This window comes from Peromyscus eremicus, chromosome 4 (genome assembly GCF_949786415.1).
Source record: "Peromyscus eremicus chromosome 4, PerEre_H2_v1, whole genome shotgun sequence".
Taxonomy (NCBI): Eukaryota; Metazoa; Chordata; class Mammalia; order Rodentia; family Cricetidae; genus Peromyscus; species Peromyscus eremicus.
Genome location: NC_081419.1, coordinates 92768093 through 92781907, shown reverse-complemented (window position 1 = coordinate 92781907; position 13815 = coordinate 92768093).

Below are 13815 nucleotides of genomic sequence, written 5' to 3'. Positions count from 1 at the left end.
AGGGTTACTTACAGGAGTGTGGGTGACCCCAAAGCAGCCCATCACTTAAGTCCCACTCCAGCATGGATGAAAATGACCCCATAGCCACACATAGATATGATCCTCCCCTTAGCCTTCCACACCCTATATATTATAACAACTTCTAGACCACGAGACTGTGTGCACATAGGGAAGAATCACATATAGTTTGTCAGGGAGACACAGAAGGGGGGGGCCGAAATCTCAGCTGAGGGTCTACTGACCCTTTTCACCAACTCCTTTTGTAATGAGGGACCATCAGGGGCTGGAGAGATGGCTCAGAGGTTAAGAGCACTGGCCGTTCTTCCAGAGGTCCTGAGTTCAATTCCCAGCAACCACATGGTGGCTCACAACCATCTATAATTACCATTATATAATGTAATGCAATCTGGTGCGCTCTTCTGGCCTGCAGTGCAGGCAGAACACTATATACATAATAAATAAAGAAATAAAAAATTAAAAAAAAAAAAAAGCCGGGCGGTGGTGGCGCATGCCTTTAATCCCAGCACTCGGGAAGCAGGGGCAGGAAGATCTCTGTGAGTTCGAGGCCAGCCTGGGCTACAAAGTGAGTTCCAGGGCAAGCTGCACAGAGAAACCTTGTCTCAAAAAAACAAACGCCGGGCAGTGGTGGCGCATGCCTTTAATCCCAGCACTCGGGAGGCAGAGACAGGCGGATCTCTGTGAGTTCGAGGCCAGCCTGGGCTACCAAGTGTGTTCCAGGAAAGGCGCAAAGCTACACAGAGAAACCCTGTCTCGAAAAACCAAAAACCAAAAACAAAAACAAAAAAAGCCCCAAACAACAAACAAACAAACAAATAAATAAATAAGGGAACAGCCCCTATCTCAAGGGAATCTTGCAAATGGTCACAACTGCTCTAATGGCGATGGTGACGGTTGTTCTGCTCGGAGGACGGAATTCCACTTCCGGTACAGAACTACCATTTTTGGCTCTCACAAACATTGCCACTCTTCTTTCCCCAAAGCCTTACGAATAAGTGTGGATGAGAGCCTAGCATTGTAGCACAGGCCTATAATCCCACCACTCAAGGGGCTAAGGTAGGAGAATGAACAGTTTGGGGACAGCAGGGCTCCATTGTGAGTTCAAGAAGAGCCTCGGTTATACAGAGAAAGCCTTTCTTAAAAAAAAAAAAAAAAGCCAGGCGGTGGTGGCGCACGCCTTTAATCCCAGCACTCGGCAGACAGAGGCAGGTGGATCTCTGTGAGTTCGAGGCCAGCCTGGGCTACCCAGTGAGTCCCAGGAAAGGCGCAAAGCTACACAGAGAAACCCTGTCTCGAAAAACTAAAAAACTAAAAAAAAAAAAAAAAAAAAAAAAAGAAAGAAAGAAAGAAAGAAAAAAAAAAAGAAAAAGAAAAAACAAGAGCTGGGAGGTGGGCTAGAGAGATGGTCCAGTGGTTAACAACATTAACTTCTCTTTCAAAGGACCTGGGTTCAATTCCCAGCATCTACATGATTGCTAACCGTCTAACCTTCTGGTCTAGGGGATCTAGCACCTTCTTCTGGCTTCAGCAGGCACTGCATGCACACAGTACACATCCAATCAAACAAAACACTGCACATGTAAAATAAAAATAGGTATTTTTAAAAATGAGAAAAGAAGAGCTGTTTTGGATCCCTCTTTCCCTCCTGTGCTGCTGAGAACCTGACTAGAGCTCTGAACTAGCCAGGCAAGTATTTCCACTGTCATGTGCCACCGAGCCACATCCCCAGTCAGTTGATGAGCACAGCATTTAGTGGCCAGGTTAAACAAAAATGGCTCAACCACACAGGTGAGGCACATCTGAGATCCCAGCACTTGGGAGGTCGAAGCAGGAAGACCAAAAGTTTGAGGCCAGCCTGCGCTGTATAGGGAGACCTCTGCCTGAAACACCACAGACTGGGTAGGGAGAAAGCTACAGCTGTGTTGTTTTGTGGAAGCTGAGGCAGGGAATAGGTCATTTCGAGAAGGCATTGAAGGCTGATGGGATAGCTGAGGCCACGGCTAAGCAGGTAGAGTACTTGCTTAGTATGCATGAAGTCCTGTGTATGATCCCAGGCACCACAGAACCGGACGTGGCGGCAGGCACCTGTAATCCCAGCAGCTGGGAGGCAGAGGCAGGAGGACCAGAAGCTCAAGAGCATCACTCCATAGTGAGCTTGGAGTCAGCCAGGGCTCCACGAGATCTCTGCTGAGGAGGACTCAAGACCGCCAAGCTGATGGCCAGCTCAGTGACCACCCCGGGCCATGGCCTGTTTAGCTGCAAGCCGGAAACCATGGAGGACACAGTGTATCGGCTCTCTCATTTTGGAAGATCACCCATCTGCCCCTAGCAGTCTGTGTTCCTTCAGCTCCACAAGTGAGGCCTGCCCTGTCTGCAGGCCCTCAGGCCGACCTGGACGAACCTCTGATGATCTGGAACACCGCCTCACCCCTTCCTCAAACTACAGCATTGCCACAACTGGCTTAATGAGAAGGAAGTAAAATCGCTTCAGGCAGAATGGCAAGGGGAGGGGGAGGAAGAGGGAGAGAGGAGGAGGCGGGGGGGGGGGGGGGGGGGCAACTTCTTTTATGAAGCCAGTATAACAATGACACCAAAATCTGACAAGAAAGTTCACAAGAGAAAAATAATGCAGGTCAGTGTTTCTCATGGACAGGCACAAATTAGAAAAACCACACATTAGAATATTGCATCTAATGTCATGCAAAACAGATCACAGAGTCAACCCTGATGAGAGAAAAATTCTGAGGTGTTCAAAATTTAATTTCAAAGATCAGAGGGTAGAGAGGGGAGATAAAACAAGTTAATTAGTTAGCAGGTAAAATTAACCGAGTCACCCTGGAACCTTAAAAGTTACCATGGCTGATCGGTAGGGCCTCTGCAACCTGCTGACTACAACCGGTGAATGTACAACCAGGAGCTCTGCGGGTGAGGCGGGAGAGACGCAGGAGAGATGCAGGAGAGATGGCTCCGAGGCTGGGAGTGCTCGCTGCTCTTCCTAGAGGACCTGAGTTCCATTCCTAGTACTCAAATGGCAGCCCACAACCGCCTGTGAGTCCAGTTCCAGGGGATCCTAGGCCTCTGCTCTCCAGCATTCTAGAGCACCGCACTCAGGTGCACATACCCCCACATAGACACACACACATACATAACTCGAAATAATGAAAGTAAATTTTAAAAAGGTTCAGCTTGCGGATCATACTCCTACCCAGAGTTTCCCTGCCCCACCCTCTATTCTACGGCTGAAGTCGGTTGTTTTGCTCTCTTTAGACAAGGCCTGGAAAAATGTGCTTTCAGCTCTGATGCCCTGGACCGTTTTCAACTGTTACCCAGCACTGTTACCGCTGGTGGCACAGGCCGGAGAGGTCTCAGAGACAGAGGCGATGCAGAGATCTCAACCTTGGGTTTCCAGGCTCTTGTTTCAACTCCTGTCAGGAATGAAGATATTCACAAGAGACGCAAAGGACCGCAAGAAATTGGACCTCCCCCAGGAACAGAGTGCTTGGAGAAGGAAAAACCTCAAGTCTGGAAGCGAGGAAGCCTGTCTTCCAGAAGGAGACTCCACGTGGTTCGGGAAACCATCTGACCACCTGGCGGGAGAAACTGGAGCGGGCAGTGGTGATGGGCCGGACCACATCCTCGGCCAGGACTAGTGTTAGGAATAACTCCCCCTCTACTTAAACCTGAGCCTTGTGCCAGGACCCCCCAAAAGGCCCTCGGGGAGGGGTGTTTAGTTTCATTTCTGCTGCTGTGATAAAAAAAAAAAAAACAACAACAAAAAACCTTAGCAAAAAGGAACTTGGTGGTGGTAGTGGAGGGTGCAGGAGAGATGTCTCGATGGTTAAGAGTGCCTGCTACTCTTGTAGAGGACCTGAGTTTGGTGTTCAGCACCCGCATCGGGCACCCACATCAGCTTGTAACTGACTCCAGCTCCAGGGGATCTGGTGCCATCTTCTGGCCTCTGTTGGTACACACACACACACACACACACACACACACACACACACACACATCTTTTTTTTTTTTTTTTTTTTTAAAGCATCTTAGGAGAGAAAGGGTTTATTTTAGCCCACAATGGCTCCAGTTAATCATAGCAAGGAAATCAAGGCAGGAACTCAGCTGGTCACGCTACATCAAGAGCAGTGAGAAATGCACACAACTTCTCTACTCCTACTCAGTCCAGAGTCCGAAAATCGTTAGGCCTATTCAGTCCAGGGCCCAAAACCAAGGGATGGGGCTGCCTGATCGACTGAGTCCTACCACATTGATTAACTGTCTGCCAGGGTGATGGGGAGAGTTTGTGTCACTGGACTTCTGTGTTCCCTTTCCAATGTGACCACATTGAATAACTCTCCTTTTGGTGCTTTTTACCTTCACTTGTTTCTTTGGCTGACCTGTTGAGGACAGGTGCTCTAGCTTGGTAGGATGATCATTGTCACCCTAACAACTCTGGGAACATTGTCACTGCTAGAGAAAGAATTCTGAGACTAGACAAGTAAGCGTTGAGAGGAAGCTTTATTATTTATTTTACTTTTGGCCTTTCTTTCTTTCTTTCTTTCTTTCTTTCTTTCTTTCTTTCTTTCTTTCTTTCTTTCATTTTTATTTTGGTTAGTTGAGAAAGAGTTTCTTTGTGCAGCTCTGGTTATCCTGGAACTCACTCTGTAGACCAGGCTGGGCTTGAACTAAGAGAACTGCTTGCCTCTGCCTCTCTAGTGCTAGGATTAAAGGGATTAAAAGTGTGCACCACCAGTGAGGGGCTGAGATGAAGTTTTATTACTGAGAAGAAGCATGCCTTTAACGGGAACATGAGCTTCTGGAGAGACAGCCTATTTTGTAGGGATTTCTTATTTGGCTTATATAAAAGCCAGAAGATACCTAGGGTTATTATTATTATTTTCAGATTTATTTATTTTATGTGTAGTGTGTATTGCCTTCATGTATGCATGTGCATCACATGTCTGGTACCCTCTGAAGGCTTCACATCCCTTGGAACTGAAATTGTAGACAGCTGTGAGCCACCATGTAGGGTGCTAGGAATTGAACCTGGGTCCTCTTCAAGAACAAGCATTCTTAACCACCAAGTCATGTTAGTTCTTTTAGTGAAGTGATTGGACAGTGACTATTTCATATCAGCGTGTAGGTCAAATCAGACATACTGGCAGGAATCTGTTTTCCTTTCTTCTTCCTTCTTTTTTAAGAAGTCTCGTGTACCCCAGGCTGGTCTTCAACTCACTATGTACATCTTACCATGTAGTTCTGGCTGGTCTGGAACTCACAGTATAGGTCAGGCTGGCCTGGAACCCATGGAGGTTTGCCTATCTCTGCCTCCTGAGTGCTGAGATTAGACGTGTGCAGCACCACACCCGGTTTTTCCAAACTCTTTGGCTGGCGGTGTGTTGGCGTGGGAGGATGATGAATTGAAATGCAGCTTGGATTGCAAATCACTGTGCAGTTCCTCTGCTAATGTAGCCAGTTACACCAGCTAAGTCCAAGTATATATTTCCCAAGGGGTGACTCTAGTTCGAACAAACAGGCACTGTGTAGCTTGTCAAAGGACATAAATCTAAACACCACTATTAACAAGAAAGGGAAGGGAAGGCCCAGCTGGGAGGAGATGGCCCCAAATGCCCCATGACCAAAGGGAAGACCTAGTCCTTCCTCCCTTTCTTCATGAGAAGCTTTACAAGTGTAGATTTGTTTTATAGGCACCAATTTATTTTTATAAAGAATTTTAAAAGCTACAAAATTTTAAATAAATTTTATTTAAATAAGCAATGATTTTTTTTTTTAAAAATTTAAATCTGAGCAATCCGTGGTAGTGCGCGCTCTTGTCTAGTGCAGACAAGTCTGAGCTTGATCCTTAGCACAGAAAGGAAAAAAATCCTGAGTAGGTGTGTGCACCTGGCATCCCGATGTATGGAGGAGTGAAGCTGGGGCATGATGGAGCCCAGGAGTCCAGGCCCCTCAACAAGGTAAGAAGACGTCTCCAAATACCACCACCACCACCAGAAAACGCAACCAACCCAAACACCAGAAAGAATGTTATCGTGGAGACCCCAACTTAATAGCAAGTGTTTCTAACTTAGGTGGGCTTTTGTAGTGGGTTTTTAGGTGGGATGGGGTGGGCAGTTTTAAGATAGAGTCTCACACTGTAGCACAATAGCTCAGGCTGGTCCCAGAACTCATTATGTAGCCCAGGCTGGTCTCTGACTTGTAGTAATTCTCCTGTCTCAGTCTCCCTGCTGGAATTATAGACATTTACTACCATACATACCTAGCTTTATTTTAGTTTACTTTATGTTTTTGTTTTGTTGTTCTTAGTGACGATGGTGGCGGTGATATTTATTTATTACCTTCTGGGAGTGGAATCAAGCTGAATTTTTACCTTTGTTTACCTTTGTTTCACCAGACATCTGAGGACAGGATGTCTGCAGGCCGAAGTCCCTCCTCAGCTAGATTAGCTGGAACGGGTTAAATCTAAGATGGCTGCCAGAGCGACCTGTGCCTGACCTCTAACCTCATGACAATGAAGCCCACAAGGCACATACTCTATTACCAAACATTCAGGTCTATAACTTGCTGTCTCGATTTCCTATATTCCAAAAGAAATTGGGAAACAGAATTGGCAGAGGAAACTGGATTTACGGTTTAGCCAAACCAAAGAGAGGAAGAACCTGATTTGTCTCCACTGTGCTTCTAGCAGCCTTAGCATTAAAGTAACCCACAAGGTCAGAAGGCCTGCATTCCTTGGATGTGATGGGTGTGATGGTGCGGATTTTTTCTTTTTTCTTTTTTTTTTAGAGCTGGGGAGCTTTTCTTAGCTTTTGGTGAGCTTACCTAGAAAGCTACGGTGCCAAAATGATCAACAGTCACTAAGGCCGCCCGAGTCAGGGCCTTCCCAGTTCGTTGACTCACGCTCAAGAAGATTAAGGGAAGGCAGACAAGGAGTGAGCAGAGCAAGCACAGATTTATTAGTGAAGATGTGAGAAAGAACTCCCAAGAGTGTGTGTGTGTGTGTGTGTGTGTGTGTGTGTGTGTGTGTGTGTGTGCATCAGATCTGATGTCCTCTTCCGGCCCCGTAGGCTCAGGCGTGTGGGACAGAGACAGACATGTAGGCAAACACTCACACACATTAAAGAAATGAGTTTATTTAATTACTTATTGGTTTCTCAAGACAGGGTTTCTCTGTGTTGCCCTGGCTGTCCTGGAACTCTGTAGACCAGGCTGGCCTCAAACTCACAGAGATCCGCCCGTTTCTGCCTCCCGAGTGCTGGGATTAAAGGCGTGCGCCACCACCGCCCGGCTTAATTTAATTTTTTCAAATGTATATTCAGAAGTCTCTGTTAACAGCATGGCTTATAACAACACAGAACTCTGCATGCTGAGAACGGAGGCGACCTGAGGCCCTGTCGACACTTTCAACCCCAGGACAAAGATTCTGTACTGTCTCACTGAGATAGCTCCCCTCAGACACTAATGGGGGGCGGGCAGATGGTAGATCATGAGCTAGTCATTTACACATGTGGCCAGTAACAGACTGTGAGACCAATATGAGCCATCTTAGAAATAAGACCAGAATGCTTTCACCCTAAAATTAAGGCCTAAGATTTCTCCTTTTGGGAATAGGCCTTTAGTTACTGAAACCAGTCAGTTCAGATTCCAGAAACCAGGAAGTGTAAAAGTATAGAGTCACAAGATAGTCACAAGCTAAATACCTGCCGGACTGTGGAATGTCCTCTCCCTGGTTTCCAGGGTAACTGACCATAAAAATGCCCCCACCTAAGGGCAGCCAATGAGAAATGGTGGTGGGCAACCACTCCCTTAGAAGTAAGATTAAGCCATGATTTCTAGAAAGACCCTAGAAGCAAGCCAATCAGAATTGTACCCGTACTAGCACCCCTAAATGATGTAACCTTGTAATTTTTCCCTTTAAAAGCTGAGCTTGCAGACAGGCGGGCACTTCCTCCAGCCTCCACTGCGTTGGATGTATTGGACGAAGTCCCTGCCTAGGCTTGTATTGCTTTTGGATATCCCAGAATTAAACCATGCTTTTGCATTCCGGCATGCTTGTCTTTGGTGGTCTCTCTGGGGGTCACGATCTGGGCACAACAAGACATGATCCCTTCTCTGGTTGGGATGAGGGACCATGCATGAAGTATGTGGGCCCATTCCAGACTCAAACCAGGACAGACCAAAAAATGAGTGCTCTCTATAAACTAAGGCCTATAAAGATGGCCTTAGTTTGCGTTCAGTTCCTCCCTCAGACCTATGAAGAGGCCACTGGGGCGGGTGACACATAGGTATTCTTCCCTTGGAACCCCCCCCCCAACTCTTGGGAGCTCTTTCTCATTAATAAATCTGTCTTCATTAATAAATCTGTGCTTGCTCTGCTCACTCCTTGTCTGCCTTCCCTTAATCTTCTTGAGTGTGAGCCAATAAACGGCTTTAGTGACTGTTGACTGTTGATCATTCAGCACTGTAGCTCTCTAGGTAAGCTCCCAATAGCTGAGAAAAGCTTCCATAGCTCTCAAAGGAAAAAAAAAAATCCACACCATCACACCCACGGAATGCAGGCCTTCTGACCTCGTGGGTTGCTAAGTCCCCTGGGACTGTAGTTACAGACTGTGGTAAGCTGACATGTGGGTGGTGGAATCGAACCCAAGTCCTCCGGAAGAACAGCCAGTGCTCCTAACTGCTGAGCCATATCTCCAGGGTCCTCTTTTTATACATTTAAAAACAGATGTATTTTTTATTTATGTGTATGTGTGTGTGTCTCTGTGTGCATGTATGCCATGTGCATGTGGGTGCCAAAGAAGGCTAAAAGAGGTCCTCAGATCTTCTTCAGGCCATCTCTCCATGCCTAGAGACTCTTTGGTTTTTAGTTAAGTCCAGGACTGAGGAAAATGAGATAGCCATTCTGTTCAAAGAGCCCCACTACCAAACATTTTTAGGGGATAGGAAAGGACTTGTCTCTAGATAAGGGCAGCACTAGCAGGTTATATGGGTGCTGCCAGGGCTGGAGGCGGCTCAGACGTTAAGAGCGTTTGTTGCTCTTGCAGAAGACCTGAACTTGGTTCCTAGTACCCATGTCACATGACTTTCAGCCTCTTGTAACTCTAGCTCCAGAGAATGTAAGTCTCTTCTGACCTCCATGGGTATTCTCACACATGCATTGCACACACACACACACACACACACACACACACAGAGAGAGACTTAAAAAATCTTTTTGAGCTGGGTGTAGAAATACAACTTCTGGATCTAACCTTGTCATTCTTAAACTGAGATCAAGCAGATGGAGAGAAACACGCCTTTAATCTCAGAACCTGGAAGGCAGAGGCAGGCAGATCTCTAGAAATTAGCCAGCCAGAGATACACAGGTGGACCTCCATCTCAAAAAATAACAAGCAGCTGGGCAGTGATGGCGCATACCTTTAATCCCAGCACTCGGGAGGCAGAGGCAGGTGGATCTCTGTGAGTTTGAGGCTAGCCTGGTCTACAGAGTGAGTTCCATACCTTTTTACTGTCCTGCTTCCATGTAAGTACAGGAAGAGGTTATACATATATTGGGAGGCCCACATGTTTAGTTTTATGTCCGTGTGTACACTTGTTTGTATGTGAGGATTCACTGTCCAATTTGCACCCGCCATCAAACTTACTCTTACCAACCATTCTGTTCTGTGATAAATAATTCAAGGAATAATGATTTCTTCCTATGGGGCCATCTTCTAGATCATTTAACATCCTGCCAGCGCACAAGAAAGTGCTATCCCACCACAGTCAGCCTAATTTGGGTTCATGGTAAACTTTCAGATATCCAAGATCACGGGAGACTTAGAAGCCGCATGCTGGGTATCAGGCCACGCAGTATTCCCAGGGCACACATTTCAGCCGACGGCACTAACGTGTTTTCAGTTGGTGAGAAAGAACTTACGCCTGAGGGAACGAGATCTTAGGAAGCAGAAGATGCAGAATCTAGGAGTCTTCATCCTGGAATTTCCTTTTCTTTTTTTCCAGACAGGGTTTCTCTGTGTAGTTTTGGAGCCTGTTCTGGATCTCACCTGGCTGGAATCCCCTTTTCAATGACCAATGTAAGACAATTCAGGGAGAGCTAGAGAGATGGACCAGCAGTTAAAAACATGTACTGCAGCCAGGCGGTGGTGGCGCACCCCTTTAATCCCAGCACTTCGGAGGCAGAGCCAGGTGGATTTCTGTGAGTTTGAGGCCAGCCTGGTCTACAGAGTGAGATCCAGGACAGGCACCAAAACTACACAGAGAAATCCTGTCTCAACCCCCCCCCCCAAAAAAAAGAACATGTAAACATGTACAGCTCTTTCAGAGGACCCAAATTTGGTTCCCAACACCTGTATTGAGTATCTTACAACCTCCTGTAACTCCAGTTCTAGGGAATCCAATACACACACACACACACACACACACACACACACACACACACACAATTTAATATAAAGTAGAATCCTTAAAAATTAAAAATAAAGACAATGCAGAGAAATGTTGAATTACCTCGCTCAGCACCCAGCATGTTTTTCACAGGGCCTTGGAAACAGCCATGTCCTGTGAGCTCACTTGGAAGAAACTATGTGTAATTCTGTCTTGTGTGATATTTTGTTTCTGTTCTGACAAAGCTTGCTTGGAGTCAGAGGGCAGAGCTAGCCACTAGTTAACCATAGAGGTCTGGAGGTCTGTACAGAGAGGAGACAGGAAGTGATAAGGCAGGGCAGAGAGAGGATCTAGGTCTTTTTGGATGGAGGAACGGAAGAGGTAGGAAGTCACTGGTGGCTGCTCCCCTGCTTCTCTGATCTTTCAAGTTTTAATCCCGATATCTGACTCCTGATTTTTATTGATAAAGATTAATTAGATTAATGCTTCATGGTCTCTGTTTCCACAGCTGAGAAAATACTGTATCAGGCATATCATTAACCTTGTCTGCTAGCCAGGGCCAATGCAGTTGCATGGTCAGATCCTAACTGAAATTACCAAATAGGTGTAGGAGGACTAGGTGTTACTGAGGTCAAGTGGATGAGAAGAATGAAAAGATACCACCTACGGCAAAAGGGGACCTTGTAACTAGGACTGCCCTTGACTCTAAAGAGCTCTGTTAATCATGATGAGTGAAGGGGATGACTTAAGGCACAAATAAAATCACATCTTTTTCTCATGGGAGATTGACAAGGGCCACGAGGAAACATTAATACTTACCCTTAGGGACGTAGTATACTGGGTCTCACTATATTGGACTGCCAGCCTCACGTATCAAGGAAAAACTTCAGAAAGTGGCATTGGGTCCCTTACGTACAACTTCTAGACATAGCTTTACCATTCTAAACCGAGAGCAAGCCACAGAAGACACACATGGCCTGAGTTGAAAAATGAGATCAAGGCTAAAAAGAGGCCAGCCACGCCTTTGGCTGCCTTTGGAGAAACCATGACACCTCTAAGCCAGACAGGAAATACTTCTCTGGAGACAGAGGGAGGGAGGCTCACTTTAACTGCCAGCAGCCTAGACATTGGAGCGAGGCACGCCTCAGGGACAGCAGTCACCAAAGACGCCCTGAACCACCTACGGCAAAAGGGGACCTTGTAACTAGGACTGCCCTTGACTCTAAAGAGCTAGAATCAGCCCTGGAAAGGTGGTTGTCAGCCATGTCGGGCTGAAGCGCCAAGTGACCTGGGCACTGTAGCTTCCACACTGGAGGGGAGGAGCCCTAGGCGGTTCTGGGCATGCTCAGTTGGCCTACTCGATTCCTCACTAATTCGAAGGCCGCCTTGGCCAGTTTTATTCTCGCTCTGCACCTTTCATTATGAAAGAGGTTGAGGAGGAGCCTCAGCCGAATTTACTACCTGTTTACTGTGTCTGGGGCGATCACATAGTTACCCATCAACTGAGGTAAGACTTCTTCCAGATTGGGCTATTAGCTTTACCCTACCTGTCAGGGATCCCGTTAACTACACTTAGTTAATTTACTAAATGTAAACACTGCTGAACCTGGGTATTATCCCCCATAGTGACAGATGAGTTATTCCAAGAAATATGGGAGACCATACCCCGATATACGCAGTTCACTCCAGTTTGTGGAAAGGCCACCCATCAGACACATCTGAAGGCAGAAGTCTCTTTGCTGCAGAAAACCAGTTCTCTCTGCAGCCAGAAACAAAGGATAGGGTGTCAGCTATTCATTGATAAATTTCTCAAATATGTTTTAATCAGGTCTCGTCAGTGTCCACGTAATACTTCATCATTTTTCTGTAAAAAACTTAGAGGAGATTATCACTTAGCCTTAAGACCTTGTTGCATTCATTTTTCCTGGAGAGACACAATTGCCTATTCACAGGCTGAAGGCATGGCTCAGTGGTTAATGTTGGAATTCCTGGCCACTCCCCCAGCTACATGACCGCGTATGCACTGGCAAGATGCTTAGTCATTCCAGGGCTTTACGTCGTGATCCGTGCACTGCGTGGTCACATAATTTGCACGCAGCATGATCATGTAATCTATGTGCACACTTGGCGTAGCTACATAAGCCCGTATGCGCATGTGCGGCGGGGGGGGGGGGGGCGGGAATACATAAAAAGCGGGTCACATACCCCTTCCTCTCTCTCCTTGCATGACCATTCCCATAGGCCTAAGCACATCCCCTCTGTTCCCCTTCCCCTAATAAACTCTTATAGTGGGTTTTGTCGTACCTCGTGGCTTTTCTCGCACAGCAAATAGTGCCACTTAATGAATAACACAGCGCCACATAATAACTAACAGTTAAGAACATTGGTTCCACAATTCCCAGCATCCACATGGCAGCTTAGAACCATTTGTAACTCGGGTTTCAGGGCATCTCATACCTTGTCTTCTGGCCTCCGCAGGCACCAGGCATGTACGTGCTGAGGTGCAGAGCCATATGTGCGAGCAAAACATTCATACACGTAAAGTAAAAATTAAAAACAAACAAAACAAATACCTATTCACCTCAGATGGACACAAAGCCAGACCAAAGTACCAAAGTCTAGCTTGGTGAGACTGACAGGTCCCAAAGAAACCAGGGACAAGTCTAATTCAGTACCTGTGGCTCCTCACAGCACTTCTTACTGTGCCCCCTACCCTAAACCTCTCCAGCCCGGGGGCTGGCCTTCCCTCCCCAGCTTCTGATTCCTATATAATCCAGCCATCTTGGCCACAGGGTCTCTTGGGTTCTTCTCCCTCTCTTGGTCTTCTTACCCTCTCCCCACCCACCCTTTCTTCCACTCTTGCTCCCCACCCCCCACTCTTGCTCCCCACCCCCAACTCTTATCTTTTCATGACCTAGTTCAGTCTGGACTCTTCCAGATGCCACTGGCTGTTCTCTCCCTCATATCTACAATAAAAACCTCCTCCTCAACCAGACCTAGGAGCAGTCATGTGCTCATTTTCCTCCAGAGACCAATGAGTTTATTGGACTTGCTTATAGGTCGTAGGTGAGGGATTGCCCACAGGAGTGTGGGAAAATCAGCCACATCACTGCACTCATTATGAAGGGTGACAGTGTGGAAGGGTCCTGCTTTCAACTGATCTTCCATTTTCTTTAAAAAATTTTTTTTTAATTATTTATTTTTATTTTATGTACAGTAACATTTTGCCTGCGTGTATGTGTGTGTGTGAGGATGCCAGATCCCCTGGAGCTGGAGTTACAGACACTTGTGAACTGCCATGTGGGTGCTGGGAAGTGAATGCAGGTCCTCTGAGAGAGCAGCTTGTGCTCTTCACCACTGAGCCCCCAACCTTCCATTTGCTTTCCATTTGCTTTCTAG